The sequence below is a fragment of the Anolis sagrei genome, chromosome 3 (genome assembly GCF_037176765.1).
Source record: "Anolis sagrei isolate rAnoSag1 chromosome 3, rAnoSag1.mat, whole genome shotgun sequence".
Classification (NCBI taxonomy): Eukaryota; Metazoa; Chordata; class Lepidosauria; order Squamata; family Dactyloidae; genus Anolis; species Anolis sagrei.
In genome coordinates this window covers 252,774,707-252,792,379 of record NC_090023.1, presented here as the reverse complement: position 1 = coordinate 252,792,379, position 17,673 = coordinate 252,774,707, and the positions used below count along the sequence as shown (strand labels likewise).

The window sequence follows — 17,673 nt, the reverse complement described above, 5'->3', positions numbered from 1 at the left end:
ATGAGTAGCTGGAGCTGACAGAGGGAGCTCATCCACACTCTCCCTGGATTCAAACCTGCGACCTGTCGGTCTTCAGTCCTGCCGGCACAGGGGTTTAATGCACTGTGCCTCCAGGGGCTCAGTGAAGATATAGAAGTTCTACTGTATTAACATTTTATATAATATACTGTGAAAACAGTTTTATTTTGCTGTTGAAAAATAAGAATTTCTTCTGTAGTACAGATCAAACAAATGATATTTCACTTTCCACCTTAATGGCTTCAGTATATTGATCTAGACTGGGTGTTGTATGGAAATGTGGTTTTACATCCTGTATTTATCTATCAGGTGTGTGTTGTGATCCTGAACAAAAGAAGTGCTTAGTGTTGGTTGAACACTAAATAACCAGTCCCTTGATCCAACACATGGAGAGATAACAGTGTATGAAAATCCTTCTGCAATATTAGATCTCCCAGTTCTCCACATCCAGAAGGAATGTTCACAATTAACCTAACCAGTTAACCCCCCCAAAATATAATTGATTACACTTTCTGCAAAGAAATTAGTGGCATGATTTTGGCCATTTCATGTTGGATTTTATATGGACAGATATTGTGTGTTCTTCATCCAAACCACCTAGTGAAATTTGGTATGCTGAATCTTTTCAGGGGACTTAATAGTTATTGTTGTCAATGTTAAGTTATTGTATTTGCCATGCTGTCTGGGAGATGTAGTCCAAACAAGTAACTTTTCCAAGTTTTGCTCCATAGTCCAAAGTGAAACAATGCGAAAGTATATACTTCAACTGGAAACCAAAATCCAGACACCTTCTATTTGTCTGCTTTATTTGATACCTTCTGCTTTCTCAGTAATAAGTACTTTGTTAGTAATGCGATGTTTAGCATGCCACTCCCAGGTCAAGGGATAAGCAAGAGACAGGAGAAAGATGGAGATGTAAATATACCACAACCTATGATTGAAGGTTATTCACAAAGGTGCTACTTAAGTTGTTTACTTAGGTTTCTGTACGCCCTCATCTAAGGGCTGGTGATAGTACAAATGTTTACATGCACATTACATACACAAAAAGAGAGACAGAAATAGAAAGAGACACTGAAATGAATCTGTGTTTCCACAGGAAGGTCATCAGTAACCTATAATATATTGGACTACATCAGTTATCTAGCCAGCTGGAGATGCTGAGCAAGGATGACCACAATTGTGTTCTAAGGAGAACATAAGGAGAGCCCTGCTAGATCAGACCAAAGACCTTTCTCATCCACACAATTCTTTGTCAGCTGATATAGGGAGACGCACCACCACTGATTCTGGAGATGTATAGCCACCCAGACTAGTGGCCCTTTGTTGCTAATGTGTGCTTTCAAGTCAATTACAACTTGCAACACCGCAATGAGTCGCCATTAGGCTGAGAATTGCGGTATATAAGCGAAGTAATAAATATAAAATAAAACTTATAATGAAATTAAGGTGAATCTATCATGGGGTTTTCCTGACAAGATGTGTTCAGAAGAGATTTGTCATGGCCTTTCTCTGAGAAAGTGTGATTTCCTCTAAGTTACCCAGTGGGTTTTCATGACAAAGTGGGGATTCAGGCCCTGGTCTCCAGAGTCTTAGTCCAATGCCCAAACCACTACATCACACTTACTCTGGTGCTGATGACCCTAAATAGAACCAACCTCTATATTTGTGTATAAGTCTAAATATTTTCTTAAAAACAGGATCAACTTATCCATAGATCAATGTAAGTATTGTATTTTAATTCTTACTTTAAAAGTAACCATCCCCTTTTCTGAATAGTGGCAAAAGGCAAGAGCTGAGTCAATCCTGAGAGCACTGAAACTCTTTCCTTCCAACCGTAGCACCATTTCTGGCCCTTTTGAATGCCTCGGCGGAGAAATGGAAGAGGTGGCCAGAACGGCTGATCCCCAGAAGTGGAATTTGAGCTTTTGTCTCTCTGCAGTATCACCCTCAACTTATTAATGGGTTAAAGTCCATAATTTTAGCTCCAAAATCTGTCCTCAACTTATAAATAGGTAGTTAGATATATGGTAATTCCCCTTTGAAACTATCCAAGTCATTGGCCATCAAAACTATTCTGCAGTTTAACTGTGACTATGTAAAAAGCACTTCCTATTATCAGTCTTAAATCTTCTGCCTTTCAGCTTCAGTTGATTACCCCAAGGTCTTATGTTATGAAAAAAAAGAACTTCCTACTTCTATAACAGTTGCAATTTCATACACTTTTTTGTTTCTTCTCTTCTTCCCACTCCAAGCTCAGCAGCCCCAACTTAGGCAATTTTTCTTTATTCGGGACTTAGGACCTCATTACATGAGCAGAGGGAAACGGGGAGAATCATCTCCACAGCCCAGCAAACCATAGTGCTTCATTCTAAAATGGATGGTGTCATGTTAACAGCTCCCATCACATGCATGCATTACCCAGCCTTTTCTATGTACTTCTCCATATCCATCATGTTTAGTAGTCACTGTATGGTCAGTGAGAGCTTTACAGTGTGTTATGAGTTTTTTGGATTGTGATAAAAGGCACTTACAGAAAGGTTTATTTTCTGTATTAGTTGTCTCATTTTCTGTGTGTACCTCTCTTACTCTGTTTATCATTATTTGATTTCATGATGGTTCTGCTCCACCTACTGCAACACACCTACAATGAGCAACGCAATTATGTAATATGGCAGCTTGGATGGAGCTGCTAATTTGCCTTATCTACTTTCAGCAGCATGATTTACAACCCACTCAATCTAATTTAGTGCCATAGATTATTGAGAAGGAGAAGGAGGGAGTTGTGGACCCCTTGTCCAGATTGGTCCTGCCGTTCCACTGGGTTCCGATTCACTCACCTTGTCTTTTTCATCTTATGCTAGCATGGTGTAATGGTTTGAGCACTGCCCTATGACTTTGGGGACCAGGGTTCAAGTTCCTGCTTTGCCATGGAAACTACCGTATATTCTGGTGTATAAGACTACTTTTTAACCCAAGAAAATCTTCTCAAACGTCAGGGGTCATCTTATACACGGGAGTAGTCTTATACACAAGGATCATCTTATGCACTGGAGTAGCCTTATGCATGAGAGTCATCTTATATGTGGGAGTAATCTTATACGCTGGGAGTCGTCTTATAGAGCGGGTGCTGAATCTTCCAATCCGGATTGGAGAATCTGTGGTTGCTGCATACTGTGGGGGGAGCTCCAAAATGGCAGTGGCTGCGTCCCTGTCGTATGCAGCGACTGTGTGAAAGCATTAAGGGTGATGTTGTACAAGTATGGTAGAAAAAAATCAATTCATCAGAATTCGCTGACTTAATGCGGTCCCGATGGTGAGGTGAAGGGGCACCTCACCGGGAAGGTGTAAGTGAAGGGCGGAGCAAGCTGCAGGCGTTCGGAGTGCCTGGGGTATGGAAAAAAGAGAGTGGCTCTGGGCCCAGAAAAACACAAATCTTTTAACTGTCTGGCCCGCCCTTGTATCCTATTACTGTACCTCCTCCTCTGCTTCTCAGATTTCGCTCCTGAAGACTGCAGTGAAGTGGTGCAGGTGCACATGTGCAAGATCTGAGAGGCAGAGTAGGAGGTACGGTAATAGGAACATTACCATATTGAAATCAAATCTGATGCTTTTAAAATATTTATTTGGTGTGTGTTGGAGGAGGGGTAGTCTTATATGGCAAGTATATCCCAAACTCTATATTTTAACTGGAAAAGTTGGGGGTCGTCTTATATGCGGTAGTCACAGTATCTTAGCCTCTGTGAAGTGCAAAGGCAAGCCCTTCTGAACAAATCTTGCCAGGAAAGCCCTGTGATAGGTTCTCATTAGGATCACTATATGTCAAAAATGACTTGAAAACTCACAACAACAATCCCTCCTAGGATCTGGTACTTGGGTCTTAAGGTAACTGATATTCTGAGTAAGGTGAAATGTTCATCAGTGGGTAATAAGGCATGAGCAGTTTTTTCTTTCAGTTCTTAAATGTACACCGTCAGACACAGCTGTTGAAAATAAAATCATGCTTTACTGAATCGTTATGGCATGAACGTCATGAAACTTTTCACATTCCCAACTCCCCAAACGTGTTGAAATCTTATTAATTCTGTACTTCCTAGTTGGTCTTCACTCCACCACTGACCTTCCTGTCTCAACCTTGAACAGACAAGCCTCAAGGTTATATCTCCCATCCCCACACCATTCAGAAGGTTGTGATTTTTGGCCCTCAGAGACTAGATTTCACAAAGCATTATGGACCTAAATGGATAAATTGTCCAATCTGATAAAAAGGTTTTGAAAGGCCTTTTAAAAAAAAGCCTACAGTTTCGCAAACCCCTAACCATCATAAAAGTTGTATTTGTGTGAACGGGTAAATGAGTGTTGGAAAACAGTTGTGACCTCCAGGTGCAATTAGCTGAGAGACCAAGATTTGTTTTGGCTTTCTCTTGAGGGTAAACTCAATTTGGGGGCGAGAGTGGGTGATGGGTGATACACATCTATAAAGTGTCATTTAAAGAATATTTACTTTTGGAATAATGTATACTGAGATAAGGCTTGTATGGCAAAATTTTGTTAATTGTTGGGATGTATCAATAAAAAATTTAAAAACTCAATTTGGGGGTTGGGGGAATTTGTTAGCATATAGAACTTGTCTCGATGTGGGTGTTATTACTTCAGCCGAGTTGACTTCTGGTGACCCCATAAATGAGACCTCCAAAACACGCTGTCACCAAGAGCCCTGGTCAGATCTTGAAGATACAGGGATGTGGCTTCCTTAAATGAGTCCCATCTATCAGTAATGTGGTGATTTTTCCTACTACAGTAGAGTCTCGCTTATCCAACCTTCACTCATCAATGTTCTGTATTATCCAATGCAGTCTGCTTCCTGCCCAGATCTACAGCTCTTTCAATGCATCACGATGTTTTGTTGCTAAATTTGTAAATACAGTAATTGCTACATGACATTACCATGTACTGAACTCCTTTTTCTGTTGATTTCTAGTAAAACATGATGTTTTGGTGCTTAATTTATAAAATCATTATGTAATTTGATGTTTAATAGGTTTTTCCTTAATTCCTCCCTATTATCTAACATTTTTGCTTATCCATCCTTCTGCCAGCCCGTTTATGTTGGATAAGCGAGACTTTACTGTACTTTCTAACTTACCAAGCATTATTTTCTTTTCTAGTGTGTTCGGTCTTCTCACAATATGGTCAAAGTACAACAACCTCGGTTTATTCGGCTTCTAGGGAGACCTCAGACATGATTTTTGTTGTAGGAGCCATTTCTTGGCCTTCTTATCAGCCCACAGTATTAATGGACCACACTCTTTAGCTTATACAATGCAGCTATAAGGATATGGGTTAAATGTTGTGGCAGTGATTTCAGAAACTCCACAGTCTAATTGGTCTTGCCTTCATTAAATCAATGTATCAATGCACTTTCTTTGTCAATAAGATGTGACACTTTTAAAACATCTATTTAGTTCATTGCATGCCACATTATTTCTCAGGAGAGGTGCAAATACATTTCTTTTCTGTGAACGTGGCTCATAACAACCATGTGAGTGTTGATGGTTTTCCCACAGCTACTTCCTGACTTTCATAATTTAGCAGAAAATTGAAACACCCATGCCCGTTGCTCCAGTATGTTCCTGTGGAATAAAAGCAAGAACGAAGCCACTAGATGGCATCTGGAGATCTTGTGTCAGGGAAGAAAAAGTGAGACAGCTGATTTCAGATGTAGTTTCACTTTTAAGCTATTTTTCTCTTCCAACAGCCCTAGAATCAAATAAGGTGGTCACTTAATGGAGTGTACATGCAGAAGATTTGCATATATATATATATATATATATATATGCAAAATAATTACTATACTAGCTATGCTGACTAGGGGTGATGGGACTTGCAGTCCAACAACATATAGAGGTCTGTATGGTTCTCACTGGTGAAATATAAATGCCATAAATCTATAGTGAGAAAGAATAGGCAAGTTAACTGGTACTAACTATGGATGGATAGAAGGGTCAATTTATACTATAAACCCACACCCTTAACTACTGGATTTGTTCAAAAGCATTGATTTCCAGATTTAGAAATTAATAATCTTTTCTAAAATTATCATTAAATGAACAATGTATGTGTATGCACACACGCATATGTCTTCAAATCTTCTAAGAATCCTCTTAGGCAATGAAGACTCAAAAGATTCATTTGCCTGAAATGTATGCAGCAGCACCTGGTATTTGTTGATGGTCTCCTATCCAGGTACTAACCAGGACTGGCCCTGCTTAACTTCCAAGATCAAATGGGATCTGATGCCCTGGGGCTATTTAGGCCCCATGTTTATGACACTGAATCTTAAAAAGAAAGATTGCCAAAGAGGAGCAGTGAAACATCCCCGTCATCAGGGTCAAGAAACAAAATAAGCATTAATAAATCTTCCAGTAGGATTTTTCCTTTTTCTCTGCTAAATACAGCAGAATGTCAGACAGATGTCTTACTGTGGCTTTGTCTAGACTGGATTTGTGGTTTTCAACATACCTATTTGGAAGAAAGTTCCCTAAGCCTCAAAGACACTTCTGAATGAAAAAAGGCTTTGAGTGGTACATTTTCATCCATACTTTTCAGTGAAATCAGTGCTTTAAGAGACAGGATGTCATTTTTAAAACACACCAATTTATTTAATTTGCTCCAATGCAAAAAGTATTCAGAAACTACAGTTCTCAAATATATTCTTATATGCAAAATGAAAGTTGGTTGCAAATTATTTAAGTCTTCCCAGAGACTGGCCATTTTCTTGAAGTCATATATTGGCGAGGGGACAGCAGAGGGGTGCTGATGGTTGTCTAGTTATAGCAAGACGCACCACAATGCAAGCATTTTACAGAGGACCTGCTGGAGTTCCCAGAGGATGCTTGCATTGTTGGGTTTCCAGATTTAACTAGTTAGCAGGAAGAAACTTGGCTGTCCACCCTGCTCAATATGAGACCGCATTAAGTCCATGAATCCCGATGAATGGATTTTCTTCTACCATGCTTGTACAGCGTCGTCCTTAATGCTTTCATGCAGTCGCTGCATACGGCAGGGACACGGCCATTGCCATTTTTGAGCTTCACCCACCATATGCAGCAACCACAGATTCTCCAATCTGATTGGAAGTTTCAGCACCCGCTCTATAAGACGACCCCTGTGTATAAGACCACTCCCACGTATAAGACTACTCCCGTGTATAAGACTACTCCCGTGTATAAGACTACTCCCATGTATAAGACAACTCCCATGTATAAGACTACTCCAGCGTATAAGGCGACCCCTGACTTTTGAAAAGTTTTTCTTGGGTTAAAATGTAGTCTTATACACCAGAATATACGGTAGTCAGGGGCTTGTTAAATATAGGTAAATCTTGATAAGGAGACTTCTGAGCTCTGTTCGATTGCCAACCAAGGATTTTCCAACTATGGTCTGATAATCTCACACATGACCATCCAACATAGCTGTGTTAGTATGCAAAGGGATCTTGTCATACCTTAGAGACTTACTGAGAGAATGAAATTGGTAGCATAAACTCTCATAGACAAAGATTTAGTTAGATTAAAGCTGTGATTGCTGGAAGTATTAAGCCTTGTTGCTTAATGTTGACTTGCAAGCCCTACTTAATTTCCCTTTTCTTCAGAATTATTGAAGACACAGAGCTCTGTTCCCTTATTTCCTCTAGACGCCTAGTGTATCTACATATACTTTTATGCACAATAGAAAACTCAAGAGGAGAGATCCTGTTTTGCTGGACTCACATTAGAGTAGTAGAGTATACTAAACGTTATGCTAGGCACTGCTGAGCCATGAGACTTACTGGCTCATTTCTCTTTTCAGCCTCTTTTCATAACAACCATCTTGCATGGTTGTTCTGAGAGTGAAATGACAAGGAAGAAAGTCATTCTAAGCTCATTGTAGGGAATGATATTTAGCTTACTGTGAATGATTATATGTAACTGTTGGTCCGACATGAGAGCCAGCATGGTATAGAGGTGTGTGTGTGTTGGATTAGATATCTAAAAATCCAATGGGTGACCTCAGGCAAGTCACACTTTCTCAGTCTCAGAGGAAGGCAATGGCCTTGGCAAGCCTCCAAGGAAACCTAATTGATAAATTATATTCAAAAACTTATGCCTAAGTAATGGTGAATGATGGTTTAACAGGGAAAACAGATATAACATGAGGCACGTGGCAGGGATGTCCTCTTTCCCCAATTTTATTTGCAATTGTAATGGAACTATTATCTAATGTAATTAAAGACTACAGTAGTATAAAAGGAATAAGAATAAAAGAGAAATATAAAATAAATTTGTTTGCAGATGACACCCTTTTATCAATGGAACATCCAATAAAACAATGGGAGAAAACTGAGGCTCATTTAACAGAATTTGGAATAATAACAGGGTTACAAATTAATTGGAACAAATCAGGAATGATATTTAATTATCGAGAAGAAGAGATAAAAATATAAAACAGGAGGGGAAAATTAAAATTAAAGACACAATTAAATATTTAGGAATAAATATAACTAAAGAAAAAAGAGTCATTACTCAGAAACAACTTGAAGTCATAGAATAGCAACACAATCCAACACATGTCTACCTATGTATTCTATGGTCATTCCAGAGATTGGTACAGTCAGCCCACCGTAGTCAATGGTTTGGTGTTTACATGGTTTTGTGAACCATGGTACAAAAATATTTAAAGGAGAAAATCCAAAAAATCAAACTATGATTTTGCCTTACATTGAGCAATATGCTGTGCAGGTATTTCTTGCTGTAGATTCAAGTTCTTTTTGGCAGTCATTGGAGTTGTTTGCAATGTTATATGCAGGACACCAATGTGCTAAACCGTTGTATATAATGAAACTTGGTCATCAATTGATCTTGGTATCAATAGGGAATCCCGGAATCAAATTTCAGCAGATACCAAGGGTCCCACTGCATTTTCTTCAGACCCTGCAACAACCAACCTCTTTCCCCAAATTACCATGACTACTGAATGGTGAATAAAAAAGAAACAGAATGTTTACATAATTCTTTTCAGAAAGCATCAGTTTATGTTTGGCTATGGGAAAATGGCCCGATCTTTCTCTCATCTTCCCTACTCTCCACCAGCTGCCAAATGGCAGTGGGGCGGGTAGTGTGCACTAGTGAGTAAATAGATCAGGGTGGGTTTAGAGTTGAGAAACGATGTAGTTCTGCCTAAAGAACATATACATTATGTACTGCATTACAGCAATTCAACCAAATTTGTTACATTTGAAGGAAACCACTCTTTGCCAAAAAAAACCCCAAACCCAAGAATGACTCATGATCCTAAGAATAGCAACTATTTTAAAACTCACATATCTGTAGGGGACACATTCCTGAATTTCCCAAGAAAATAGGAAACAATGGATAATGATCTCTACTGAAAAGAAAGATTTTTGTTATAGAGTCACGCTGGAGGACCCTGAAAATTCTTAGCGAGTACTTTGTTGGATGAAGATAGGAAAATGGGTATTGGTCCTACAGGTACTGTAATATAATTTACAGTAGCCAGATCAAAAGCAGGAGAATATTCTTACACTTTTAAATGTTGTATTTCAGTAAGAGATGAGGCAGTCATCATTTCTCTTTCTGCCCCCTGCTTGTCTCAGTGTAACTGATCAGAGTTCCTTTTCTCCTGTCACATCAAGAAATTTAATGGGACAGTAGCTTTATTTAGTAAGTATAATAATCTTACCTATTATCATCTATTCCACTTTTCTGTGTTGTGTTTGAACTCTACACCTCCGCCTCCAATCTACAATGAAGCTTAGAAAATGGCTTTAAAGGAGAATGAATATTACTGACCTTGTGCCAGCGAGCAAAGACTTTGTAATTCAGTAGTTTTTATTCAGTGGGGTTATCCACAGCCTGTTGTAAGGCAAGTGGGTGCTATTAATAATGTGTTTTTAAAAACACATTATTTCAAAAATGTATTCTGAAAATATAATATACTAGCTGCTCCCTGCCACGCGTTGCTGTGGCCCACATGGGGTTCTGTGTGGGAGGTTTGGCCCAATTTTATCGTTGGTGGGGTTCAGAATGCTCTGTGATTGTAGGTGAACTATAAATCTCCACCAGTGATCACATTTGTATAGAGTTGGTCCATATTCATCATTGTTTGAGTCGACAATGATCTCTGGATGTAGGTGAACTACAGCTCCAAAATTCAAGGTCAATGCCCATCAAACCCTTCCAGTATTTTCTGTTGGTCATGAGAGTGAAGTGTTCCAAGTTTGGTCCAATTTCATCATTGGTGGAGTTCAGAATGCTCTTTGATTGTAGGTGAACTATAAATCCCAGCAACTACAACTCCCAAATGACAAAATCAATTTTTTGAGTAAAGGACATACATTGGGTTGTTAGGTGTCTTGTGTCCAAATTTGGTGTCAATTCGTCCAGTGCTTTTTGAGTTCTATCAATCCCACAAACGAACATTACATTTTTATTTATATAGATTGTTTTTACCATTTGCTTAACTCTAGTTCAATGTTATAACTTACTGTATGTGGTCATTATAAATCTTGTAAACTGTCTGGGGCCCAGCTTTTGGGGGAAAAGTGGGATGTCAATATCAGTCCAAATTTGCAACAATGAAAATCTCAATGTGGGAGACAAAAAAAAGATTAATCATAAGGTGTATGCATTCTCTTTAATATTATTTTTGGAGTAAGTGAGATTTGGTGTATATGAAAATTGTTGCCTATATTCCTTTTTGTCATTTATAAGTGACATAGGAATTATGATCATCCTTTATAATTCAACCAAAACACAGATTAAGATTTTGTCATCTTGAAGGAAATAATGAGTAATATCAGCAATGTTTTTGTGCTGCAAAAAAAGTCTTCAAAATTATGTCTGTTTGTTTGCAATTTTGGGTCTTCCCCCTTCACACAAAATTTAAATGTGGTTGTTTTGATCAAAAAACATCATTTTCCATATATAAAATAGATTTTTCTGTACAGAAAATTATTTTGTCTGTGCACATCAACTATGTGACAATTTTGCATGACACCCCCAAAATTCAGCATTTTCTGCAAAGATAAAATTTCCTGCTCATAAAATTCTGTTCTCTGTGCAAACAAACCAGGTTTCCATCCTTGGCTGGGATAGCATAAAACACTGTTTGCATTACTCAGAAGTTTTGTGAAGGAAACTGTAGTGGTCAGACTGCAGGGAGAATGTGATGTATCTTTCCAGAAATACCATAACAGACTATTTCCAATACCAGGGATGTACAAAATTCAAATCAGAGTCCAGTGCTAAAAAAACTACAGAACACTGACTCTTCTATTTTTTTTATTACTGATGTGTGTTTTTTTTTAATTTTTATATGCCCTTTTCATTCTTTACTTGTTTATTTCTTCTTTAATTGCAAGTTGCCTTGTAGTAAATTTAGGAAATCTCAGAGACTGGTAAAAAAGGCCAATTCCTTGCACAAGTATTTAGTTTCACAAATGTAGAGACCTAACTGAATTCCAGCCATATTTTTGGATTTCTTGTAGTCCTAGTCCACACAGTAATTGAAACTTGTTCCCACCTATATTTGGATGCTTCCTAAAAATGCTGTTCAGGTTGTTTTGCTGCAAGGCAGGGATGGGGGAAACCAGTGAGTCATATGCAGTCCTCAACATTTGTGGCCCAAGACTTTGTTGGCTCCTGCAAAGATTGTCACCCCTTCAAAATCTCTCCCAGACTTCCTTGAATGAGAAGCTGTCTTAAATGTTTAAACTATCCCGAGTCCTACAAGAATATATATTACTTAACCAACCCACCTCCTCACAGGAATGGAAAGAGCAGGTGATTTCTGGTCACTTTCCATTATGATTTTTGAGGCACTGCAAACAGATGGGGGGGCACAATGGTTAAATTTGTCCCCTGCCACAGTTTATTGGAAAAGTGAGTCAAAGGTAGCATACTTTTCATAGCATGTGATATTTATGTATATATAAATAGATAAATGCATCACTGTAGTTAGAGCTTTATTGCTGGCTAGGTCCTGTTTTTTTTATTATTATTTGTTGTTGTAGTTGTGTGCCTTCAAGTCATTTCCAACTTATGGTGACACTAAGGTAGACGTATTATGGAGTTTTCTTGGCAAGATGTGTTTTGAAAGGGTTGCCAATATCTCCCTTGCAAGCTGAAAGTATGATTTGTCCAAGGTCACCTAGTATGCATTGCTGTGAGTTTTCTGGGCTACATGGCCATGTCCCAAAGTCATTCTCTGCCTCAGAAACATGGCCATACAGCCTGAAAAACTCACAGCAACCCAGTGATTCCAGCCAGGAAAGCCTTCGACAACACTTTGTCACCTAGTGTGTTTCCATGTCCGAACAGGAATTCAAATCAGCGTCCAAAGCTTAAACCACTACAGAACACTGACTCTTCTATTTTGTTTTATTACTGATGTGTTTTTTTATTTTTATATGCCTTTTTTATGCTTTACTTGTTTATGTCTTCTTTAATTGCAAGTTGCTTTGAATCTCATTCTTGAGCGAAATACAAGGAAAAGAAAGAAATAATCCTTAATAATATGAGTACTATATATTAATTACAGTCTTAACCTAGTTTATTCTTTGTTGCTTGTTGAGACAGCAAATAGAAATGACAAATGACAAGGGGAATCACTAGCAGGCATTTTCTATGCCATTTCACTTTCTTCCCAATGGCGTTCTGCGAAAGTACAGAGTATCAAGACATGGAAAGCTGAATTAGCTCCTGTTTAGTCTGTGGCTTTCTGTCTTGCTTCCTCCCTTTCATTCTAACATGCTCTGTGTCACAGAGGGAGTGGTTTCCCCTTGGTTAGCTACTTCATAGGCTGAATGCTCTCAGGGGCTGGGTTTTCCCTCAAACTGCCTCCCTGGAATCAGCTCGGAGATACTTGAGCTGAGGCACTTGGCAAGACGCTGCTTTTCCGGCATATGAAGAGTCTGTGTGTAATTTTGTATCCCTGAGCACTGGCAAGGACTTTTAACAACGCAGAAGAAGAGTTGAGTCTTGGAAAGGGTGCAAAATGACAGGACCATGGGGCAGCTTCTTCCCAGGGGGCACAAGGTTAGTAAACTTCAAACTTCTTGTAGGTGTCAAACATCAGGTTCTTTGTTTGTATTTATTGACAAGCTCACACGTAACCAATGACAGAACTCTACCAAGCTTTTGGTGTGCTAAAAGCTGTGAAATGCCATTGCATTTAAATATTTAAGGAAAGCAAGGGTCACTTTTAATAATAAATTGTACTGTGATCTCATTGTATAAGCATTAGGAAAGTAAGTTTCCTGTCCAAAGTGCTCTTTCATTTTTTTGAGATTTGTCTCTAATTCTCAATAGAGTGGTGTTGTTGATGGTTTTCTACTTTACCTCAGATTTGGTTTAACTCATGTGGGCTGAGCTCTCAATAGTTTAAACAACGACGGAGAAACAGAGCTTTTAATCTTTTTGCAAATGATTGGCTGTTAAAAGATTGTATAATAGGTGATGTAAACTTGTAAATTCAGCCCAGTGCATTTGCATTTTTCAGAGACAATGATCAGGTCAAGATGTATTTTTCAGAGACAATGATCAGGTCACCCGGGTGGCTTAAAGTTCAGAAGTGGTTGAGTTTCACAAAAATCTTTGTCAGTGAGCAGTCATTAATGTAGGTAATAATACTGGAATGAATAACATTCAGGAACAGTATACAGTTTGATAGTGTACAGTTCTTTAGTCATTGTTAGCAGTCACTTGCATGTATCAACAAGTTCATCATCTGATGCAAAATGTACTTAGTTGTCCACTGGATGATCCTAAGTGCCAGTAAGTTCTTTCAGTGTCTGAAGAAATCGCAATTATCTGGAAAAGAATGAGCAATAACTAGCCAGATTGGTTACTGAGAGTCAGACGTGTCTTCCATTATTGGTTCAAATGCTGACTTATATATGAGTCTCAGATTGTGAAACAACTTAAGTAATGAAATTTACTGGATGAACTTTTGTCCTGTTATAATCTCAGGTTGGCCTTCTTCACTGGGTCTGTTATAAGGTCAGAATTGGGTGCAAGACAGAAGAACCATAGTCCATCCAATGTATCTGTTTGGATGCGGGAAAGGCCAAATGTGGGTGCAAATTAAATAGTAAGATTGAGGGGAGCACACAAGACATGGGAGCTATATAGTAATCAGGGGACCGGCAACTATTACCTAAGTATGTAAGGTCTGTGGTGTTATCGAGCTGTGTTAATCAGACTTCAGGTTCTTTCAACAAGTCAGTGTCTGTGGAGTAATTCGTGCCTTCCCAATGGGGTTTCTAATCTGAATGCATACCAGGCTGTGCAAATTACAGACAAGAAAATTGGGCATTTTAAAATGTTAAGAACAGTGCATCTCCTGGCAATATCTTTAATGATGAGACTTATAGGAGAAGCACTTCATTTAAAAAATAGCTCAAAAAAAAAAAAAAACAGTCCAGGAGATTTGGCGAGCTCAGGGACTTCAAAAACAACCTTGATATGGTTGCAATTTGTCCACCCCTGAAAGAAATGTTGGACATGACGGTATATGCTTCCTTAGGCCTATATGGAAGTTTAACATGGATATGCTAAGAACTCTTTCATACAAATCATCATGTCTATGTGCTTGACATATCAACATACCTGGCACATTAGCTTGATTTTTGAAGATATGATCCAGAACCAGTTGCTATGTGAACTTGTTCTGTGTGTGTTTGTGCACGTGCAAAAATGATGATGAACTAGGTCTTGTAATGATACGGAGCACAAACCTCTGACCAAGATTCTGTGTTCAGATTCATCTGTGAGACTGCGGATAGATAGCTTTGTTAATAGAAATGTAATAATTATAAACAGGCATATTTGGTTTACATTTCATTAGTTCTTCATCAAGGAAAAACTAGATTAAAAAGAATAGTTGTGGAATCCTTTCAGGAATGCCACCCTGTGAGTATCAAACATGTGGAATTTGAACCAAAGTTAATTGACTTGGCTAGGAATTGACTTAGATAATACTTTAAAAAGAGAGTGTGTGTGTTGCATGTTAAGATTGCTCAGAATCTGTAATCATTGAGACATTACATCTTGGCTTTCATTCTTGAAGTTCCACACAAAGTACATGTAGTAAATGATTTGCATGCCATTGTGTTAATAGTACAGGCAGCCCCCAAGTTACAAACAAGATAGGTTCTGTATGTTTGTTCTTGTTGAATTTGTATGTAAGTCAGAACAGGTCCATTTAAAAAAATTAACTCCAGCCATATATATGTTATGTATGTATATACACACAGATACATATGCACGCGCACGCACACGCACACACACACACACACACACACATATATATATACACGCACACACAGAGAGACACGTGTGCGCACGCACACACAAACACACACATACGAGCTTTGGATAGCATAGGGAAGGGTTAACATCCCTGTACCGTTTGTTTTGCTATCTGTGCCCTGTTCAGAGGATTGCACCTCACTTTCCGTTCCAGTAATAACTGGATTTCGAAAAATTTGGCTTGTTGTAAAAACAAGGATGGTGAGAAAGCTTCAGTTGAGACACCTTTTCCCCATGGATAACTCTTTCAGGAGTGAATTTCCCTTCCTAGGGGTAGTTGTCTCACCACTGTTCTTACCTAGGAATCATTTGTAAGTCGGATGTTTGAAACTCGGGGACTGCCTATAGTGGCACTTTTGGGGGAGGAGATAAAATGACAAGAGTTTGTTTATATTTTATCTCTTGTTTCTTGCTAAGCCAAGTGAACCTAGACTTTCTCTTGACAGAAGAGAAAGTCCAGGTATGCCAAGGAGTCTTGGAGGAGTTCTAGGTCAATACATGTTTCTCACAATGGTTTCATTTGACATCCTTGAACTGGGTCTGCTCTGACGTCAAACTGGAATCCTCCAAACCATTAGCCTTGGGTATTACCACTGAGCCGACATTGTCACCCCCTAAATCAGCATAGGCTAACATGGATTCTCTATCTTTTGTATGCAGTTCTTATCTTAACTTCTTTGTTGCACAATTAGATAATGGAATGAATGGTCTTAGGCAATGGTGATGAGCTCTTTCTGCTTTTCTAAAGGAGATACAGATCAGGAAAACAATAGTCCTATAGTGAGATGAAAGAAGTTTAATTAATGTTGTCATGACATTTTGCCAAGTGAAAATCTTTATTAGCCTATTACAAATTACTTGTGTGTACCATAGCACCAGTTGCTCATTAATGATAAATAGCAGGTGACATTTGGGTACTTGAAAGAGATGTTTCTGCATAGAATACCTCTTCTCTGTCCAGCTATGTCTGTGCAGTGTGTTACACATCATGCTATAGATGCTGTGCAAAAATATTTGGTCTAGACCAATCATGATGTGTTGCATGTAACACTAATCTGTTTGGACAGGAAAATGATTCCTCTCGTGCAAATGTGTTATGCCATCTGTAAATATCTTGTAGAATGTTAACTGTTACTTTGTGGGCACTAAAGTACCTCTTAACTAGCATATTTTTTTCTTCCAGGCCTGACAGTATGTGTGTATTTATATGTAATATCCTGCTTCTCCCCCAATCCGGGGACTAAGTAGTCATCTTCACCAGGCTGTTTAGTCCAGTGTAAATCTGTCCCAGAATAGTCCTGGATTCAACATGTCCATGTCAAATATGGAGCCATTGTCTAGATGGTTTTCCTCTCACCAGTATAGACAAGTCCTAAGGCAGCATACAGGAAGCATTAAAATAGAATGGAGGTAAAAACAAATCAGTTGATTAAAAACCTAACAAGAAAAGGGGATAATAATAATAATAATAATAATAATAATAATAATAATGTAAGAAAAGTGCACAAACAGACAACAAACAGAGGCACAACTCTGTGGCCCAAATGATTCACTGGAACTTATGTCACAAGTATCACCTGCCAGCAGTAAAGAATTGGTGGGCTCATAAACCTGCAAAGGTAGTGGAAAATGAACACACAAAAATACTGTGGGACCTTTGAATCCAAACTGACAAAGTTTTGGAACACAATACACCAGACATCATAATTGTGGAAAAGAAAAAGTCTGGATTATTGATTTCACCATACTGGGTGACAGTTGCATTGAGGAAAAACAATAGGAAAAACTCAGCCATTATCAGGAACTCAAAATCGACTGCAAAGGCTCTGTCATAAACCAGTACAGGTGGTCCCAGTGGTCATTGGCACACTGGGTGCCATGCCAAACGATGTCAGCTGGCATTTGGAAACAATAAACATTAACAAAATCATGATCTGTCAACTTCAAAAGGCAGTTGACAGATCGTGATTTTGTCAATGTTTATTACTTGGATCTGTGCACATCATTCAAAAATACATCACATAGTTCTAGATGTTTGGGACGTGTTCGACTTGTGATTTTGTGATATGAAATCCAGCATATATATCTTGTTTGCTGTGACATACTGTGTTTTGTGTCAGTCAAATAACAATAACAACAATAATAATACATTATTTACTTTTCTCCTGCTTTTCTCCCATGGATGGGATTCAAAGCGGACAAAAGTACAACAGTCCTCAAGAGGTATACCAACCCTCTTTTACAGTTCACAGTTAGTTTACAAAAGACTTTATGAACAAACAGG

The 17,673-nt window shown here is 38.5% G+C and overlaps 1 protein-coding gene across 2 annotated transcripts in view; it reads left to right on the top strand.

Annotated features, from left to right (window-relative positions):
- The window catches only part of PLD1 (phospholipase D1), a 133,095-nt gene that overhangs the window by 10,103 nt on the left and 105,319 nt on the right, over positions 1–17,673 (top strand). The window contains exon 1 of one of the 2 annotated variants that reach the window (XM_067466045.1): positions 12,888–13,115. The exons of the other annotated variant lie outside the window; for it this stretch is intronic. The gene's annotated coding sequence lies outside the window, so the exon portion shown is untranslated. Of the gene's footprint in view, positions 1–12,887; positions 13,116–17,673 lie in introns of those variants that run through there. 2 annotated transcript variants of the gene reach the window in all.